General features: G+C 38.3%; 1 protein-coding gene across 5 annotated transcripts in view; it reads right to left on the bottom strand.

The window, feature by feature from the left end:
- DLG2 (discs large MAGUK scaffold protein 2) overlaps positions 1 to 21,697 on the bottom strand; it is a 1,351,614-nt gene that overhangs the window by 268,661 nt on the left and 1,061,256 nt on the right. The gene's annotated exons all lie outside the window — the stretch shown is intronic.

Genomic DNA, 21,697 nt, shown 5'->3' with positions numbered 1-21,697 from the left:
CTCATGTAAAAAGAGAATAATGATTTTATTGACCTGTATCAGTCAGCTTGGGCTGCCATACGGAACACCACAGACGGTGGTTTAATCAATAGAACCTTATTTTCTCATAGATCTTAAGACTAGAAGATCAAGATCAAGGTGCCAGCATGGTCAGGTCCTGATGAAACCTCTTTCTGGCTTGCAGAGAGCCACCTTTCTCATTGTGTGCTCACACAACTTTCCCTCAGTGTGTATGTGTGGAGAGAGAGAACTCTCTGGTGCCTAACCTTCTAAAAGCACTAATCCCATCATGACAGCCCCATCCCCATGGCCTCATCTAAACCTAATTAGCCTCCAAAGGCCCCACCTGCAGATATCATCACATTGGGGTTAGGGCTTCAAAATGTAAATTGGGGGGGGGAGGGACACAATTTAGTCCTTAGCCTGACCTCACAGGGATGTTACAAAGATTTTGTCCATCATTCTGTTAAAGCATGCTAAACAGTGTCTAGCACTTGGTGAGTTCTCACTCTTTGCTGTTGATATTTCTGGAGCCAAAGAGGGCAGTCATTTAGTTTGTAATGCAGATTGCTTAATAATACTGTTTATAGAAAAATTCTAGAAAGAAAATTCAGTGATTTTAAGCTCTAGGTGTTTTATATAAGAGCATTCTCAAATATATCCACATAACTGGTTAAGCATTGAGTCCAGGGATCTCAAAGAGGTCTTTCCTCCTCTTTGGTTACTTGACTTTTCACAGTCCTCCTTTGAGGATTCCAGCTGGCTCATCTCTGGGAAGCTGCACCCCTAGCTGGAACATTCTGCACCTCCTCCATCTTTGCTTATTTATTTATTTTAAAAAATTTTTATTTCTTCTTTCTTTATTGATTTTAGAGAAAGAGAGGAAAAGAGAGGAAGAGAGATAGAAACATCAATGAGAGAGAACATTGATGGGTAGCCTCCTGCATGCCCCCTACTGGGGATTGATTTGGCCCACAACCTGGGCATGTGCCCTGACCAGGAATCGAACTGGTGACCTCTTGGTGCATAGGTTGACACTCAACCACTGACCCACACTGGCCAGGCTGCTTATTTACTTTTTAATCTTCACCTGGGGATATGTTTTTATTGATTTTCAGAGAGAGAGAAAGTGGGGGAGAGAGACAGAGAAAACCATCAATCGGTGGTCTTCGTTATGTGTCTCGACCAGGGACTGAAACCTCAACATGGGTAAGTTCCCTGACTGGGAACTGAATCTGCAACCGTTTGATATACAAGACATTGCTCCCACCAACTGAGCTACTTGGCCAGGGCTGCCCCTCCTCCATCTTTGTTTTGTTTTCTGTGTTGATGACACAGGCAGAGAAGAGTAGGAGAAAAGGTGAACGTAGTTATCTCTAAACTCAACTCCTTAGACACAGAAGGTCAGGGTTGTTGATAGTAGCTCTCTCTTAAAGAAAAGCTATGGTTAGAGAATCTTCTATTTGAAATGGTTACCTGTAGGTAACTAACTACCACTACAATGTTTATAAAACCCACACGAGCAAACTACTTGCTGTCCACATTAATGCTATCATTTAACAATTTAGGCTGCCTGGAGATGATATGATGTGAGGACATAGCCAATACTTTTTTTTTTCTTTCTAGTTGCTACATTTGAAAACAGGCTTCTGAATGGAATTTGTTATCCAAAGGCACACATTAGTCATATGTGGGCCACTGGCTTATTGTCCACATGATATGTACTTGTCTGGGACAGTCCAGCAGGGTTGGCTGTGTTTTCCTAAATGCATGAAGCAGAAAAGCTAAAAAATAATTTGAATATGGTCTCAACTTCTTGCCTCAAAGCAAAAGAAGATATCAGACCGGACAGTTGTGTTCTGTACAAAAAGAGAATAAATTCTAAGCATCAGCTATCACTAAAGTTGCCATCACTTTAAAAAAATCTATTTATTTATTTATTTATTTATGATCCTTATCCGAGGATATTTTTTAAAAGTTGACTTTAGAGAGAGGAAGGTATATAGAGAGAAACATTGATGTGAGAAGGAAACCTACACTGGCTGACTTTTTTACACACCTTGACTAGGGATAGAACCCACAACTGAGGGATGTGCCCTGACCAGGAATGGAGCCCTTGACCTTTCAGTGTAAGAGACAAGACTCCAACCAACTGAACCACACGGACCAGGGCAAGTAGCCATCACTTTTGTCATTCCTCTGAAATGTGCTCTCCTGAAAGGTTCTCCATCCACTCAAATGCCTGAGCATCATATCCTAATTACCAAGTCCTATCAAGCCTACCTCTTAAGTGTTTCTCTAGTATTGTCCCTGCTTTATTCTATAACCTCCCTGCTTTATTCGCTTTTATATCTTTAAGAATATGTTTTTATTGATTCTTTTTGAGAGAGAGAGAGGAATGGGAGAGTGGGGGTGAGGAGAGAGAGAGAGGAATGGAGGAATGGGGGTGGGGGGAGAGAGAGAGAGGAATGGGGAAGAGGGTGAGGAGAGATAGAGAGAGAGAGAGACATTGGTTGCCTCCCATATGAGTCCTGATGTACCTGCGACGTATTTATGTTCCCTGACCGGGAATTGAACCTGCAACCTTTTGGTCTCCTGGTCAACACTCCAACCAATAGAGTCACCTGGCCAGGGCCTCTCTGCTTTATTCTGATCCATCCTCCTCATGGCTATCAGGGTGGAATTTTAACACAAAACTCCTGCTCAAAATCCTTTAAAATTTACACACTGCTTATAGCAGTGAGCTCCAAAGTGCTGGGAGTGAGCACAGCTCAGGAGTGCACACGATAGTGCACGTGTCAAGAAAAATACCCTTCTTTTTTTAAAACTGATTTTTAGAGAGAGAGGGAGGGAGAGGGAGAGAGAAAAGAGAGAAACATCGATGTAAGAGCAAAACATCAGTCGCCTGCCTCCTGCACATCCCTCACTGGGGATTGACCCTGCAACTTGGGCATGTGTCCTGACCAGGAATTGAACCTGCAACCTTTCAGTGCACAGGATGATGCCCAACCAAATGAGCCACACTGGCCAGGGCTGTTAACAAGCAGAAATCAAGCCTTGCTATGCTCGGTATGTGCATTGCTCCTGATGCTTTCACTCGGGCTCTTTCAGTACACCTCTCTTCTGTGTAAGGATTGTAGGAGAGAGGAATTCCACAAAACAGAAGGGCAAGAGTGTGAGCCACTGGTTTTTGTGGGCCTTGTCAAGAGGATCTGAATTGTAGAATATTTACCGTATTTTGTAAAAAGCTAGAAAGTGGCCGTCAAGAGTCTTTTGTTCTACACAGAGATTCACTGGTTATATTTTTTAAAGTACTTAAGTGGTACTTATCCACAATAATAAATTATGCATTTTTATTTTTTGAAAAGCATTCAAATTTTGCCTGCGTTTTCTGTGGATAAATTGTTATAAAAAATATGCTACATAGCAAATGACAGTGTTCAGGAAATGGCAGGAGTGGGAAGGACTCTCTGACATTCCCCTGAGGCAGGTCTTAAAACCCTCATGTGAGAAGTACTCTCCCTATACCAGGGAGAAGGAGTAAGCATATCTCCAAAGACAGAGGGAAATGTGCATCAACAGGCCTTGCGTGGTAGATCTAAACTTGAAAGGTAAAACAAGAATGCTTATGGAATATTATATAAAAGTTTCATGAAGTTAACATAGGCAAATATTTATAGGACAGGAGATGAACCACTAATCATAAAGAAAAAGATCTGATTATATTGAAATGAGAAATTTCTGTTTTTCTAAATATATCACTAAGAGAGTGAAGGACAAACCATAGCTACATGTAACCATCAAAGAGCTGATGTAGAATAAATACAGTATTCCTACAAATTAATAGGGGAAAAGGGATAACTCAATAGAAACAATCAAGGATATTTAAATAGCCAATAAACATATGAAAGGAGTGCAGCTTCAACCTTATTAGTCTTTAGAGAAATGCAATTTAAACCAAAATGAGGCTTTCCCAAGGAGATGAAGTGGACTTACTTTTCTCTATTCCACCACAGTGTTGAATTTCCCAGGTTCTCTTACTGCCTTGCATATTCCAGACTGGATGCTGGAGAAGGCAGCAACCCAGGAATACCAGCAAGAGCTAACAAAAACAAACAAATGAACAACAACAACCACAACAACAACCTTCCAAGCCTGCACTAGCCAGCTAAGAACCAGGAAATGAGCAATCTAACAAAACAAAACTTTTAGACAATAACAGCTTTACTCCAGCCAAATACCACCAAAGTAACCCTCATCCCCTTCACCACCATCAGCAACAGAGGCTGAGTAGAGAACCAGGATTTCCATCCCCATCAGGTGGTTAAGTGGTGACCATGGTGTCATGGAGACCATGTGGGGAGACTGGACTTTCACCTCCACCAGACGGTAATGAGATGCCCTATCTCTCCCTTTGGATGATAATGGAGGACCCTAGTAAGGGTTCTGAGCTCCCATTCCCACCCAGTAGCAACAACCAGTCCCTAACCCACCCCTGCCTTCTGGGGGCCCAAGTGAAGAACCTTGCTCTTCCCCATCCTGGAAGTAATATGGTCCCTCTTCACCTGTCAGGGCAGGGTCAAAGGAGGCTTCCTGAAGCACAAGATTTATGATATCCCAAATACCCAGGTTTTAGTCACAGGTCTCTTGCCTTACCAAAAACCAGGAAGATCTCAAATCAAATGAGAAAAAACAACAACAAAAAAACCCACAATCAATAGACACTAATACATGATACAGATGTTGGCATTTTCTGACAAGAATTTAAAGCAGCCTCTGACAATGAGTTTCATTGATTCATTGAGGAACTACAAATATGCTTGAAACTAATAATAATAATAATAATAAAAAAGTAGAAAGTCTCAGCAAAGAAACAAAAGATAAAAAGAAAAACTAAATGGAAATTTTAAAACTAAAAAGCACAAGGACTGAAATAAAAACCTCAAAGGATGAGCTCAGCAGCATAATGAGGAGACAGGTAACTTGAAGATCACCTGCAAGGCGAACTTGGAGATAAAACAACAGAAACTCTTTATCAAGTTGTATACATTAAGTATAGGTTATTGTATGCTAATCATACCCCAATAAAGTGGTTAAAAAGAAAAGAAAAGAAACTCTCTAACCTGAACAATAGAGTTAAACTAGACTGGAAAAAAATAAGTAAACAGAGCCTCAGGGACCCATGGACCATAATAAAAGATCTAATTAGTCTTCATTGTGTCTGAGAGCCAGAAGGAGAGGAGAAAGAGGATAGGGCAGAAAAGTCAAGCTGATCTACCCTAAAAGAAAAGCTGAAAGAGGTCTCTAAACAGGAGGAAAAAAGCCTTTTGTACTGTACATGCTAAGAGCAAAACTATGGGTAAATGCAATAGACATTCCTTCTGCTGAGTTTTTGAAATTATGTTTGACATTTGAAGAAAAATTATAAAAATGTTTAATGTGGTTCTCAATGTCTATAGAGGAAATGGTTAAGATAATTACATTATAAATTGGGAGGGTAAAGGGACATAAAGGGAGGTAAAGTTTCTGCACTTCTCAAACTAGTAAAATTCGACACTTGGATGAGAGAGAGAGACAATTTTATATATAAAATGTAATACCTAGCACAAATGACAGAAAGCTACAAACCAACACCTTTAAAGACACTAAGATAAATAAAAATGGAATTCAAAACAATATTCAAGTAACAGAAAGGCAGGAGCAAGTAAACAGATAAATATAACCCAGAGAGAACAAAAGATACAAAACAGAAAGTAAAACAAACAACAAAATAAAATGTGGCCCAATATATCAAAAAGAAAAAGAAAGCTGGGTTTACATATTTTTCTCCTTGGCTATAATTCTTTTTTCAATGAATAGCATTTTGTGAAGAATACTCACTCTTAAATGCTAGGGCCAAAGCAATTTATGAAATGTTAGAATTCCATATACTGTTGAATAAAGCAATTGTGATTTTTATACAAAACTGTCTTTTCCTCAATTGAGTATTGAGAGTTAAAGTGGTAAAATAAAAGCAGAAGCAAATAATAAAGAAAAATTTAAGATTGGATATTTTTAATGATCAAGATGATTAGGTTGACTATGATTTCTGTTAGCTATGGTAGATTAATGGAATTGATCCATGTCCCAAATTAATTTAGTTTCATAGACTATGTATTTGCAGACAAGAAATAAAATATCATTTTTTTCTCATTCTCTCTCTCTCTCTCTCTCTCTCGCTCTCTCTCTCTCTCTCACACACACACACACACACTGGAATGGTTAAAATACAGGAGGCTGATGATATCAAGTGTTGGTGAGGATGAAGAACTCATATGGGGTTGTAAACTCATTTTCACTTTAGAAAACTCTTTAGCAATATCTCCTAAAACTATACTAATCATACCCTATATTCCAGCCATTTCTCTCCTAAATATGTATACCTTTGCCTGAAAGAACATATACAAAAGTATTCATAGAAGCATGATCAATAATAGACAAGTACCAGAAATAATGTAAATGATTATTAACATTAGAATGGGTAAGTGAATTATTGTATTTCCCACAATGGATACTATACAGCAATAAAACTGAATGAACTACAGCTGTACCTAACAACATGGCTGGACCTCAGGAACATCAAGCAGGTGATACAAAAGAATACATACTGTATGATTTACTTTTTTTAAGTGCAAACCAGGCAAAAACTAATGAAGGGTGTTAGAAGTTAGACTAGTGGTTACCTTGAAGAAAGAGGCAGAGGGGAATCATTGGGAGAGGCAAAAAAAAAAAAAAAAAAAAAAAAGGTACTATCTTATCTCTTGATCTAAGTGGTGATTACATGGGTGTATTTACTATGTAACAACACAAGCTGTACACTTCTGACATGTGAGCTTTCTGACATGTTACACTTTAATGACAATTTTATAAAAATGGTAAAAATAAGTATGTTTTCTCTATCCCTCATGATATAAAGGTTATATTTTAGAGAAAGGTGAGAAAGGAACTGCTTTTTGCAAACACTTGTGCCATGAAAGAGCATTCTGAAAATAAGAGTTCGGAATTTTTTTTATTGCTACGTGCCTTTGCTGTTCGAAATGATTTGTATGTGAGCTCTCTGCACACTAAAAACCACGGGGACAGCATTTTTATCCTGTTCAAAAATTTTCCAAATGAGAAGTTTCAGTGGATTTTAAACTATTATTAATAATATCATGTGAATACTCTGGGTTTAATACTTTGTGGTATAGTGATTTTAGCAATGTCTTGGTCTGCTCAGACAGCCATAACAGAACACTATAAGCCGAGTGGCTTATTAACACCAGAAACTTATTCCTCACAGTTCTGGAGGATGGGAAGTCCGAGATCACGGGGCCGGCAGATTCCGTTTCTGGGCCATAGGCACGAACTCTGTCCTTTTTCACTGCATTCTCAAGTGATCAAAGGGGTAACGAAGCTCTTTGGGGTCCCTTTTATAAGGGCACTAATCGCATTCATGGGGGCACCACCTCATGTCCTAATCACTTCCCAAAGGATCCACCTCCAAATACCACCACATTGGGGATTAGGCTTTAACATATAAATTTTGGGGAATACAATTAGTCTAGAGCAACCAGTTATTAATTCAGTAACATGAATTTTGGAGACACAAACATTTAGTTTATAGCAAGTAATTATTAACTTAATGAAATAACAAAAGTAATAATAATTAGTACTTGATCAGTTTTTAGGTGTCAAGCACTATTTTTCTAAATATTTTTTCACATATTAACTCATTTAATTCTTACAATAATCCTATGAGATAAACACTATTATTATTATTATTTCTACTTTATACTTTGCCCAAGTTACATAGCTACTCGTTGGTAGACCCAACATAGTGTAAATACACATAAAAATAAGGAGAGTGCTGAAAGGTTATTTGATAGAAAATGTTTGGAGACACATTTCAGAGTTTAAGAATCAAACTCCACTGTATGTCATAATCCTGCCCCTTTAAAACCTGCTCAATCTCACCCCTCACCAGTCTCACCCTCAGACTTGAGGCTCCTGTGGTTCCCAGAACTCATTTCACTCTTGGTTCTCTTACTCAATGATGTTACTTGTAGAAGGCCCTCCATCTATATTTCAAAAAATAATTTATTAATTTTTAGAGAGAGGAAGGGAGGGGGGAGAGAGAGAAACATCTTGCACACTCCAGCTACTGGAGATCGAACCCACAACCTGGGCATGTGCCCTGACAGGAATCAACCAGCAACCTTTCAGGCACAAGACAATGCCCAACCAGCTAGGCCACACCGGCCAGGATGGCCCTCTCTCTATTAATCTATCTGATAAACTCTTATTTACCCTGTAGATTTCAGTGTACGCTCTTCCTCCTCTGAGAAGCTTTCTCTGATATGCCAGGCTGTGAAGATTTCCTACCTGCTTGGCAGATAAATTTTTCATAAACTGTTTTGTGCTTTTAAGTCTAAAAAACAGCAGAAAAATGTTAGACATTATATGAAAGGCATAATGTCAGCTACTATATAAATGACAATTCTGTGGAAGGGTAGGGATCTGTGGAGCTGGATTGCCTGAATCTTCTACTTACAGGTTATGACCTTGGGCAGGCTAGCTTAAGTTCTCAGTGCTTTGGTTTCCTCATCTATAAATTGGGTATAAGAATCATGTACCTCATAGACTTGCTATGTGCATTAAATGAGTGAAAACAAAGTACCCAGAAAATAGTGAATGTTCCATAACGGGTGGCTATTTTTATGATGATGTACTAGGTATGGTCACTCAGCCCTTAGCATCTATTCCTAAATGAATTTCCTTACTACAGAGCCTGCATAGCTAAAAATCCATATTTTTTAGACTCCCTCCCAGGTATGGTTCATAATGCAAACTAAGTTCCTATCATTAGATGCACTTCTTCCAGATTTAGGTTTTAGTAGGGACAAGTTTCTCTTGTCTTTCTGCTGTCAACAGATCATCTAGAACTTAGTAGTGGGGGTGGAGGATCGAGCAACTGCTGTCCCTTATCTCTAGATTGCAAGTATGGTAATTTACCAATTCTTCTGTGATACTACGAATGCTTAATTCCCTGAATTAAATTTCCTTCTAATACTACATAGGGTGGTTTCTATTCCTCTTACGAACTCTGATGGACCACATGGAGACCCGTGGACCTACACATGAGTGTGGGGCTGGGATACACTCCAGCTCTGTGCTTTACAAGGAATTCAAGTTGTCAGGTGTTGCTTTTGGCAAATCTGTGAACTCATCTCCTGTGCTGAATGTGGAGTCACCACCACCCTCTGCTATCCTGAAATGACCATTCTCACATAACAGTGACTTTCTGGATCCATTGCCACTTTAATCTGAAAACACTGACAAAGAAAATGCCATGTGAATGTTTATGATTCACCACCTCTGGGTGTCTGAGATACCTGTTTGGCACCAGGGTTTGGTATAAACAAGGGTTTCAGGAAGTTTTTTATTCCACCTACACAGGAGCTAAAACTATGTTAAGTTAGCTGCCCAGGCTTGCCCTGTACCCATCAGGTTTCCTTCTGAAGTAAAATGATTAATTTCCAGAACCTTTTCCATTGAGGAGAAAAATAAGGCCCTTCCGTGTTTAGAATTTTAATCCGGGCTCCAAGCCAGCTGTCTTTTAAGGATGCTGTAACAGTCATACTTGTCATTAGCAATTAGCAAAAGCAATCAAAAATACTAATCTCAGTTCCCAAACTATTCGGCACTCAAGTCTGCTTCCCATGCGTCCTGATCAACTCATCTACTAATCCCGAGGACTTTCCTTTCAGGATTTAACCCACAAATACATTTTCAGTGCTTGGGAGGCACACCGTGGAATCAAATCCTAGCCAGATGCTGTCAAGACAAGTTTTACTGGTTGTGTTCTTTACATAGCAAAAAGCAGCCAAAAGTTTTTTAGTGGGGGAGGGGAGGAGATGTCCAACACTATCTCTGAACCAAATGGCAAGTTTGCACTGGATTTAGCTTTCTCCCACTCCACTCCCATCCTTCCTCTTCTGTTCTTGATTCTGAGATCTCCCTCCTGTGTCTTCCAAGATCCTACTTGCAATCATTCCCTCACGTTATTCCCTTCCGAGATCCTTTCCCATAACAATTAAATGTGTTCCAGTTTCTTCTTTCTTAACAGGCCATGACACTATACTCCCCCCCACCGCCCATAAATACCTATGTCTTTCAAAGCAACTCTTTACAACTTTATTCCTAAGGCTGGGCCACGTGATATACTACTAAGGTGCATAAGTTCTTCATAAAAATATTAAGCTTACATTTTCATGGTTATCTTGAATAATGAGGCAAACACATTATAGATCATCTAGATAACTGTCCTATAACCAAATAGTACCATGAACTTGTTAGTGCCTTTTAACTTTGTATATCTGAATACTTTGACATCGAATGGTATTGTTTTGTCTTGGACTGAAGAGAAAAGACAGGGGTGGGCATGTCTTGGGGGCACTATACAGAAAGGGAAAGGTGGCAGGAGGGTTGAGTTGTTACCTGGCACAGGGAAGTAGAAGCATGTGCCAAACTAAAACAACCTGTGGTCAGTACCACAGTTCATGTTGAGAATGGTTCTTTAATTTGACAATGTTGTCAGTTTGAATTGAACTGGTTTTAGAATTTTCTTTATATTTCATTTATAAGCATGTTTTGGTTTCTCGGTTGTATTAGTGCTGTAAGTATAGATGTTCATATGTATTTAAGTTCATATGTATGTTCATATGTATTTAAGTAATTTTAAGCCAACTTGAGGCTACTGATGAATTTTTCCCTTTATTATTTAAAATTTTATTTTATAAAATCTTATAGAGAGCTTACTATATGCCAGATATTGTTTTAAGTATTAACTCATTTATGTAATTCTTATAGTAACCTTATGATGTAGGTATTATTATTATCTTTGCTAAGGAGACCTCTTTGAGGCACAGAGAGATTAATAACTCACCCAAGGTCACACAGCTAGTAAGAGGTGCAGCTGGGATTTCAATCCAGGCAAGCTGGTTCTAGACAGTCCCTGCCTTTAACCACACAGAATGCTGCCTCCCTTTGGATAGTCTGTATTTACTCTGTTAAAGTTTAAAGATACTACCTTAGAATATATAGTTTATACTTGATATACAGTCACCAGAGTTCTGCCTTTGGCTTTTTTCTCTTTCCACTTGATGTGTTCTCCCAGGACAACATTACTGATTATTATAGTTTTAACTATCCTCATTATTTCTAGATCTCTTACTGCAGATTAGAGCCCTAGCCTGTTCTCTTAACACATGTAATCAACCGGATATCTCACCTTCAAGTCTCAAAGGTACCTCAGGATCAACCTAAAGTGAACTATAAGATAAGCTTTCCCATTCCCCACTGCACCCCAATGCCAATAAACCTACTTTTTCTATCATTTCTCTTGTTTAACAGGCCTACTTTCCACTCAAGATGTTTACTGTTTAGTGGAGGAGAGAGACAGGTAAACCATTCATGACCATGGGCATGTGTACAGGTACACAGACATACCCAAAAGGCCGAGGAGGCCAGGAGATAGGACTCTGCCTGAGATGGAAGGGTCAGGGATGGCTTCACTAAGAAGGCAATATTTAAACTACCTCAAAACAATGATGGCTTGCATCTTTCTCCTTGTCTTTTGCATACAATTGAAGGGTACCTTTAATGTGTGCTGTTTCTGTTGGTCTTAGAAAATGTACGATTTTCCATTTTAGCTCCAAAATGTAATTTCTCCAACTTTGTTCTCTATTTCCCCCTAAACTAAGAAGCAATTGTTCAGTCTTTTGTGGTTTTATTTTCCCTTCATTTGAAATGAAATAAATGAAAGAAAATGTTTTCTATACCCTCTGACAAGATCAGATTAATTTGTATTTAAAACATTTTCTAACACTCTAACCTTTTATGGGAAAGATACTATTGGTCACGCATGTGGGTTTGGACTGACTCTGTGGCAGCTGTAGTATGAAGTTCCTTACTGGTCATGGCTCCACATACGGCTTTTATGGGGTTGATCATTACAAGAGATAGTTCCTTCTAGACACGCACAGACAGCTACCACATTAAAAGTCTAGTAGCACAAAACTTATGAGAGGGGCAGTGATGATGAGCATGGAAGGAAGGCCACAGAATCAAGTCATGGCTGCCAGGGTTTGGCCTTTCTCCTTGAAGGTGTTTGTCATAATAGTGTCCCTTTCAGGAATAATTTTGTTGCAAAAACAGATACTCATTTAAATTGCTTAAGGTAAAGAGTGAATTTTATTGTCAGGATACAAGTGACTTCTTGGAACCCAAGAGAAAGACTGTGAAATTCAGCCTTGAAAGGGTCTAGAAACGGACTTTTCAGTTATTGTTTCCACCATCTTTCTCTCTCCCTGCCTTTCAGTCTTCTCTCCTGGGTCCATTTCATTCTTCTTTCCCTCTGCAGATCCACTTTCTCCCACACGGCCACACACAGCAGCTCCAGCTCCAGTCCCAGCTTTACGTCATCAAGTTTAAGCACCATCATAGAGAGACTGAAGAAGACCCAATTTCTCTAAGACCCAATTTCAAATCCTGGAGTGGAGTCTGATAAATTCACTTTGGTTCATACCTGGCTGTGCACAGGGAGGTAGGATCATTTCATATCAGTGTGTATTAGGGACTTACATGGAGGAAATTGACAGATACCTTTAAATTGTTTACTATAGGTATGTTTTGTAAATACTGGAGTTTTATTCTAAAGAGAGAAAGGCCATAAAACCTGACCTCATGAGATGAAATAAGTGAAGCATTTCTTTGCTTCTTGGTAAGAATTATGTTGCAATTAATCACAAAGAGTGTCCTATTTATAGCCACCTGTGCTGTTGAATAAACACTATCCTCTGGGAGCAGACTGCCATGAACTAACTAGACCCATGTTCCCTTTCATTCTCAGGGAGGAAGAAATCTGATTTGTGCTAAGAAAAAATCAAGGACAGAGACCAAAAGAGGTCACCAGAAAAGAAGGCTCAAACTTGTCTTTGCTGTAGTTTTTAAGTTAAAGCATCAGGAGGAACCCCCGCCCCCCAATTTTCATATGACCCAGATCGCTGTCCCTAGATTTAAGGATACAACTTATTAAGGAGTAAAGAAAGTGAATTTGCCTAGCACTCTCTATCTTCCTATGGGAAGTCCTTCTGGTAATCTAGTCTGCGTTCTATCGAGTCTCCTGACCATATATAACACTACTAACAAATATGAGTAGTATTTCCCTAACATTCCTAATACAGTAATATCAACTACAGTAAAAGAATGGGGTCTTCTGATTAATTGAATAATCAGACTAGAAAGAAATCTCATATGTGGAATAGATCTTTTTGAATAAATGATGTAGACTCCGGTTACTTTAAACTCTGTTCTGGGGTGTCATAGAAGCAATTGAGAGAGGTTGTTTTCCTTGCCTTACCCTACAATCATCTGTACTTGAATCTGTTCTACACGTAGGGCTTCCATTTCATCTCTGTCAATATTTTTATATATTTAGGGTCTATTTCACAGCTTTATGGAATAGAGTTACATGTCAAATGAAATAAAGAAGGCAGTAATATAACAGTTCAACTGAGTCCTGCCTCTGTCCCATTCTTCCCTTGCTCCCTCCCCCTAACGAAAGATGCCTTTGTCTTAAACATGGAGTCCGTTTAGTCAAAAATGCTGGGTTTATAATTGGCAAAATTTATCCCAAATTATCCAAATAACTATTTTAATACATTCCTAGTAGACTATCTTGGAAAATTACTAGTAGCAAAAAACATTTATTAAAATCAAAGGTGATTTACTTTTCATGGGGGAGTATAGAGGTTTTAACATCAACTTTTTTTTTTTTTTTATCCTCATCCGAGGACATTTTTCCACTTTTTGTACAGACAGAGTGGGAGGGAGAGAGAGAGGAAGATAGAGAGAGGGAAACATCGATGTGAAAGGGACACATCGAGTGGCTGCCACCCGCACAACCAACCAGGGCCGGGGACAAACTGCAACCGAGGTACATGCCCTTAGCGGGAACCGAACCCAGGTCTCTCCAGACCATAGGCAGACGCTCTAACCGCTGAGCCAAACCGGCCAGGGCTTAACATCAACTTTTTAATGAGTACCTACTATGTTATAAATAAATACACATTATGAACTCACTGAGAGCCAGTGGATTTCCAACGTTATTTACATTGAATGTCAAGTATCTTCAATAAGAGGATTGACATTACAAATAATGAATTTGACTTTGTCTTGCCTAATTGTGTTTAATTTATCATGTTGAAATCTGTGCTCAGGACACCCATTACCAAGAAGCAGTGCATCTGCTAATTAAGGTGGGTAAAGTGCATGTGAAATATTTGTTTACATTGAGAGGGTAGAGAGCTCTTATCCTCCCTGATGCTGAATAAAACGAGGGCCTATTGCGCTTGATCACTTGATCGTCCTCCCTGTGGCATCTGCTTTTCAGCCTCTGATGTGATTAGAGGTGGTGGGAAACCAGTGGTTAAGGGCCTTACTTGTGATTGCTCAAATGTATCACGTAAGAGGTATAAGCACTGCAGTGAAACACAACAGGAGGAAAGAGTTACAAGAAAATAATTCACTATGCAAAAAAGAAGCAACATGAAAGCAAAGAGAGTGATGTAAAATAGTTGTAGAAACAATGTTGACAAATGTAAGGCTGAAAATGCTGGAATAATATCAATGGTAATTTCATTTATCATTATTTATGATTCCAATTGCTATACTAGTTTCCACTAAAAAAGAAAAAACGGTTAACTTGCTTCCAGAATTACTTAAGGTAAATATTGGAACATATTCTTAACTGCTAAATACCAGGAGAGTTTAAATGTCAGGACCATTTGTTTATGAGATCATTTAAATCAGTGCTGCCTATGATTAACATTCGAAAGGTAAATTGATGTTGCAAGTTCTTATCTACTTTTAGCTTTTTTTCAAAGACTATGTAAATAAAGCAAAGTTTTATTTAATAATAGATTGCTAAAATAAATAAATGCAATAAATAAGAATAAAAGTGAATATTTTACCAAGTACTTTTTTTTTTTTTAATATATCCAACATAAATTATGCACTGAATGACTCTAAAACTGCTTTACACTACTCAAAGTTGACTCCAATCTGGTGCTGAGAATATGTGAGATGTTTGTCAGAGCTCAAGTCAACCTAGTAGATTATGTCCATAAGCTAACAGCAAATACTAGGTGTGACTATGATGACAATTGTGTGTTAAAATAAATAATTCTCCCTTATATAAATATAAATGTACACACATGCATTTAAAAAGAACATTTTTAATGTAATAGATGCTAAGCATCTAGAAAATATATTTAGAATTATAAACAATGGGTAAACGTAAGGATAGTCTATTACTTTTACAGACTCAACAAATACTATTTTATTTTTTTCAGTTCCCAAAATTCAATGGTCATAAATTAGACAGATTCGATTAGGCAGATTAATGGACTCCCATTTTTATGGGGCAGCAGTCTGAGCAATTAATAATACATATGTAAGTGGACATGAAATGTTAAACCACACAAACCCCAGCAATTAGTTACTAGACCATTTTAAACACAGCTCTGCTTCTGAGAGGAAGGAGAAAGAGGACAGTGAGGCGTAGAAAATGACTACAGAGTGAATGTTTTCTAGTTAAAGAAGAGATGTAGAGGAAAGACTCCTTTGGTGGCATGAAAAAGGGTTCTCTTCCTACCTGAAGTCAGGATTATCTATATAAGCATTTGCTCCCACAAAGGTGCTTTGCTGTGGACAACCACAACAGAAATTTCAGTAGAAATAGAAGAGAGAAGGACATAATTGCCAATTCTATAGATTGCACCGTCTATGGGATAGCAAATAGAAAACTAAAACAGCCAATGCTATGCTGATATGGTGATGGAGTGCAACTCAGCCTACAGATTCTTTGAATTTATACATGAAGGCTGAGAATTCTCTATAGTACATGTATTTGGGAAACCGACCAGCACAGAGGCAGAAGAAAAGCAGGAAAATACTAGAGAGGCAGTTCCTAACCAGAACCAAGGCAGAGATGACTGATTCCCTCAGCTAAAAAAGGCAATTACATCAACAATCAACAGGAAGAAGGTGTAGTAATCAACACCAGAACCACACTGCGGTTACAAATCTAGGGGAACCATATATTTTGTATTTTGCTGGAGAGTGTACCATTGGTATTTCTCAGCCACCAATACCCAGATCACCCAAGATCCCCAAATTATCAGATAAAATTTTAGTCATAATACTGTTACCATAGACAGTCAGAGAGCCAGGGTAGTCTCCCCCATTGGCCAAGATGGTGCAGGAAGAGGTTCTTACACTAAGTGCACCAAAAGCTAGACAGATGGATGGACAGGGCCTGAGCACCAAAAGCTAGCAAGATAATTGGATAGAAAAAAGTCCTCTCTTTTCTATCCCTATAAGAACTCCAGGTTTGAGCAGGAAGGGGTATGGTCTTTGAGATGCGAGTTCACCATTCTCCCAGGTCATGGCACCTGAATAAACCTCTTTCCTTTTGCACCAGCACTTGTCTCACAAGTTTGGCTTTTGTTGGGGCAGGCAGTAGAAACTGTGTTTCGGTTATAATAACTGTCCTGACCACCATCCTCACTATAAGAATTTTACTTTCTGGCAAAGAATAATTATTTTCCCAATTTCTTTCTGTTCTATTTCCTGCATTTCTTTTTAAAGCCATTGTTATTATTATTATTTTTCTCTTAGAGAAGCACAAAGTTACTATGCAATTAATGATGAGAAGAAGGTTTTCCTAAAAAGTAGGTTTAGGTAGTCAATAGACTCTCTTACTAGATAATGGTTTATTCCTACATATCCCTCTAATAAAATTACACATTACAAGCCAAAAAAAAATTGTAAAAAAAAAAAAAAATTGCAAGCCATTGACCTTCAGAGTCATGCTTAAAACATCAAGGTTCTACTATATATATTTTTGCTTCAGTATAAGATGAATTAAACACTGTTATTCATTCTTCAGTGTGTTTAGTTATTCCCAATGAATCCTTTGATTAACTATGTAAACTAGAGCCAAAAGTATTATTATGGAGAGACACCATCAACTTAGAGCTAGCTGAGATAACCCACACTTTGTGTGTCCAGAGTAAAATCCAGAAAGCATGACTTGCTTCAGAGCCATTATTCACTGCTTGTGTGGGCCACATATTTCTTTCTCAAGTAAGAACTTACTAAGTTTTGTGTGGTAAAAAGGGCAAAAAACTATTCATCCAGTGTAATTATACAGTTACTAAGTATATAATATTGCCAAGTGCATTTATTTTACCATGCATTGAAAAACTGAGTTATGTTGCTAACTTTTATAGTTTTTATGCTAAAACAAACAAAAAAATGACAATAAAACATATATAAAGACATTATAGTAGTTTCAAGTCCAGGATCTAAAGCTAGATTTTCTGGTTTGAGTCCCAGGTCTCCCCCTTACAAGCTGTGAGCCAGAGCAAGTGGCTTTACATCTTCATGTCTCAGATTCCTCATCAGCAAAGAAGATACCTTCACAGTGTTCTTGTGAGAATTAAATGAGCTAATGTGTGCAAAGTTGAACAGTGTCTGACACCATAGAAAATACTTAATGAATTTAATCCAAAACAGTTCTGAAGAAATATACAAACAAATAGAACCTTTTTCTATCTTTCTAATTGATACTGGGGACCATCATATAGAGTCAGCTTTCTTCAGGAGTCTTAGAGTTTTAATCTTTACCATAAAATATAACATTTGTATGACAAAAAAATCATTATGCTTAGCCCTTCAACTTTGTTCAGCAAATACTTATTGAGCATACACTGTGTATCAGACTATGTCTTAGGCACTATTAGATATATAGGGTGGGGCAAAAATAGGTTTATAGTTGTTTGTATGGAAAATAATACAATAATAAATAATACAAGAATAAACTATGTTTTATGTACTCACAAACATAAACCTACATATGCCTCACTCTGTATAAAATACTAATATAAAAATATAAGTCATTGATTCTATATTAAATGTATCTATAAAGACACATGGGTGGCAAATGTGTTTGTGGTGATATCATCATTTCTCCCATTCACTGAGTGCCTATTTTGTGCTTGGTTATTTACCAGGGGAGTTTTGTCTGTATTATCTCACTTACATAACTTACTTTTGAGGTACTTATTTGATACCCATTTTCATCTTGAGGAAACTGAGGCTCAGAAAGGTTAAGCAATTTTCCAAAAGTTTGATATAGATCAGTGAAACAGAAGAGAGAGACCAGAAATAAAATCATGCCTATATGGTCAATTAGTATTTGACAAAGAAGGCAAGTACATACAATGGGGTAAAGACAGTCTCTTATAAAGCCTGAAACACCAATCAGAAAGAATATATGTACCCTCATGTTTATAGCAGCACTATTTACAATAGCTAAGATCTGGAAACAACCCAAATGCCCATCAGTTGATGAATGGATAAAAAAGCTGTGGTACATATACACAATGGAGTACTATGCAGCTGTAAGAAAGAAAGATCTCTTATCCTTTGAAATGACATGGAGGGACCTGGAAAGTGTCGTCCTAAGTGAAACAAACCAAACAGAGAAAGACAAGTATCATATAATCTCACTTATTTGTGGAATATAATAAACATAACAGTCTGAGGAATGGGGTAGTTCCAGAGATGTGGAAGTGGGGTACAGACTGACAATCCCCAGAAGAGGGACTGGTGGGGGATAGATAAACCACAGAACTTATATGCATGTATGTATGAACAATGGACATGGACAACAAAGGTGGGGACAGGGTGGGGATGGAGAGGGAGGGGGGAATCACTGGAGGAAAAAGGAGAAACATCTGTAACAAAAATAAATTAATTAATTAAAAAAATAAAAATAAATAAAATACATAAATATCTAGACAGTCAAATTTATACCAACAGTTGAGGTAGATCAGCCAAACCGCTGTTCTTCACTAGGGAAGGTTCTATAAAAAACACCCAGGAACCCAAATTAATAATTACAACATAGATAATAATTACCAGCTTAGTTCTGCTCTGTCCCAGATCATAGAACTTACAAGTAGGGCACCAGAAAGGGAGTCTCTTGAAGATCCTGAAGATATTCTATTAAATTATCCCAGCATGGTTAATATCAAACTTGGTTTGTGATTTTTGGAGGGCAGAGAGGACATAGTGACTTTTGCTGCATGGGAGGTTTCTGTTCACTCACATAAACTTGAACGCATTGACAGCAGAATTGCTTAACAAAGTCAATGCCCCGAAACCCCTTAACTGGGCATTATCACCAGGACCTTCCTGTGAGTTCCTGAAGTTCTGGGACATACTTAGTTCATGAAAATCTCTGCACCTGGTGTGTAGACATTATCTCCAGGTTCAAGGCAAATGAAAAACAAAAACAAAAACCCAGAATGTGTCACATAGGTGAATGAGTACAACAACTCAGACCCAAATCTTGAACACCTGCTTTCTCTCTTTGCTAGACTTCAATTCAATGCCTGCTCACTAGAGAGTGACATTCTCTAATGTCACCATCTCCATCTATCCTAAAAAGCCTTTTCTAAATAGATCAATCATGAATCTAGTCCTTTCTTCTCCATTTCTACTGCTGCCTTCTTAATTCAGCATCACAGTCTTTCCTGGATAATGGCAGCAGTTTACCAACTGCTCTCCCTGTCTCTAGACTGGCTCCACCACTCTGTCCACATGGAACACATTGTAGTCTTTCCAAAATACTCCCTTTTAAACATCTTTTGAATTCCTCATTGTTTTAAAAATAAAGGATAAACTTCTTAACAGATTTAGCCAATGTTTCCTCTTCAGACTTGTGCTGTATAAATTTTGTTGACTTCTCAATTCTTCATGCTGCTCTGTGCCTGGAAGCTGGTAAAAATGGACCATACATGGCTTCTTGTTGGGTTTGGCAAAAAGAGAACATGAACAAGAGATCAGAGTCAGGGATAGCAGTGAGAATGGGCATTTATTCTGCTGGGTTTCTCCCTGCAGGGCCCCAGTTCTATCAGGTGGATCTTTTTCTCTGTGGATTCCAGCAATTGCTTCCTTCCATTGTCCCTACCAGTCTAGAAGTAAGAGCTCTTATGGTTAACAGTCCTGAAGTTTCTCTTAGGTTTTAATATATCTTTCCCACTCATTTGTAAATTACTCATGTGTTAAACCCTCTTCAAATTAATCACTTTGATTCTATCACATATTTCCTCCCAAGACCTCAACTGATATTTGGCTAATACCCCTGTTTATACCTTAATTTGGAATTATATTGAATAATGGTCTCTGGAACAAGCATGCCCTGATCACTCTTCTCTGAGCTGTGTACCTGTTTTTCCTTCTGCCTCAATTGCATTCCCTCTCCCCAGGTTCCCGTTGTCCCCAACCCTGTCCTTCAGTTCAATTGCAGACTTCTCCCAATTAATGCAAATTGCAACACTAGATTTCTCTTGGCCTCTTGTGCTTCCCCATATTGTACCACCCCTAACAATCACTGATGTGTGTTTCCCACCAGACATGCCTTTGGAGGCCAGGTGCTGTGTCTCCTTCATCCCTGTAAACTCACCATCTATTACAGAGCCTAGGACATGGAAGCTACTCAACAAATATTATTTCAATGAAATATATTTTTATTTAAATGGGAAGCTCTTTTCCTTTCAGTTCTTACTTGGTTTGAAGCTTTCCCTGGGATCGCCCAGGGAGGTGTTGTAACTACTATATGCTGGGCTCTGAGCAAGCACCAAAAAGCTGTGAAAGGGCCCTGCTCTCACTCTTGAGGAGTCCACCGTCCCCAGGTCTACTCACTGGTTATTTAGGGGCTCCAGTAAGTTCATATATATGTACAATTTCACTTTAAGTAAGAGACAGATCCAAATATTAGTTTTTCTTTGGAAGAAGGCATTATTAAAACAGATTTCTTTACATATAAGATTTCCCTGGTGAATCAAATATCCGATCCTTTACTCCTGCCAATTTCCAAAAATCTATTAGCTACTGCTGACTCAAGAAACCATCTTAAGGTGTTTTTAATAAGGCTGCGGTCCTTGGAGGTAGCTGTCTGAAGATAGCCAGCAGCAGGGAAGGCCATGCCGAAGGAGGGTTATCCTAAAGCTTCAAAAGCTTTCCAACAAAATCAGCCACAAGCTGCCATCACCTTGCATTTGGTTAAGAGATTTCATTGACTCTACCACGCTAGACTGTGGTATGAGTTTAGTTCAGCAGTACTTTGCATGATAATGATGATGGTGAATTTAAGCACAGAGATTACGTGTTGTAGTGTGGCAGCATCTTTGAAGCTTTGAAAATCTGGGTCAAGGTCTGTGATGTGGTTTAGAACATCAAGGTTTATTGTTTTCTCACCCCATCCACAAAGTTGAATTTTTGAGAGTCAAACTTCCTGTCTAACCAGAGGGAAAACTGTTAAGAAAGGGCTTCCAGTTAATACCCTCTAACTAGCTTGGGACATCAATTCTCATCCATGGTGTAATTACATACCCATATGTCGCCATTGGTGATGAGATGTATCATAAGTGACATTTTGTAATTATACCCAAGAAGTGAAATTTGGGAGCTGATAAATATGAAAAAAATTTTTTTTTTAGTAATAATACTAAAACATGAGAATCATGGAAACATGATATTTAAT

The sequence above is a fragment of the Molossus molossus genome, unplaced genomic scaffold (genome assembly GCF_014108415.1).
Source record: "Molossus molossus isolate mMolMol1 unplaced genomic scaffold, mMolMol1.p scaffold_m16_p_13, whole genome shotgun sequence".
NCBI lineage: Eukaryota > Metazoa > Chordata > Mammalia > Chiroptera > Molossidae > Molossus > Molossus molossus.
Note: the sequence above shows the minus strand (reverse complement) of the source record. Positions and strands in the feature narration are given on the sequence as shown.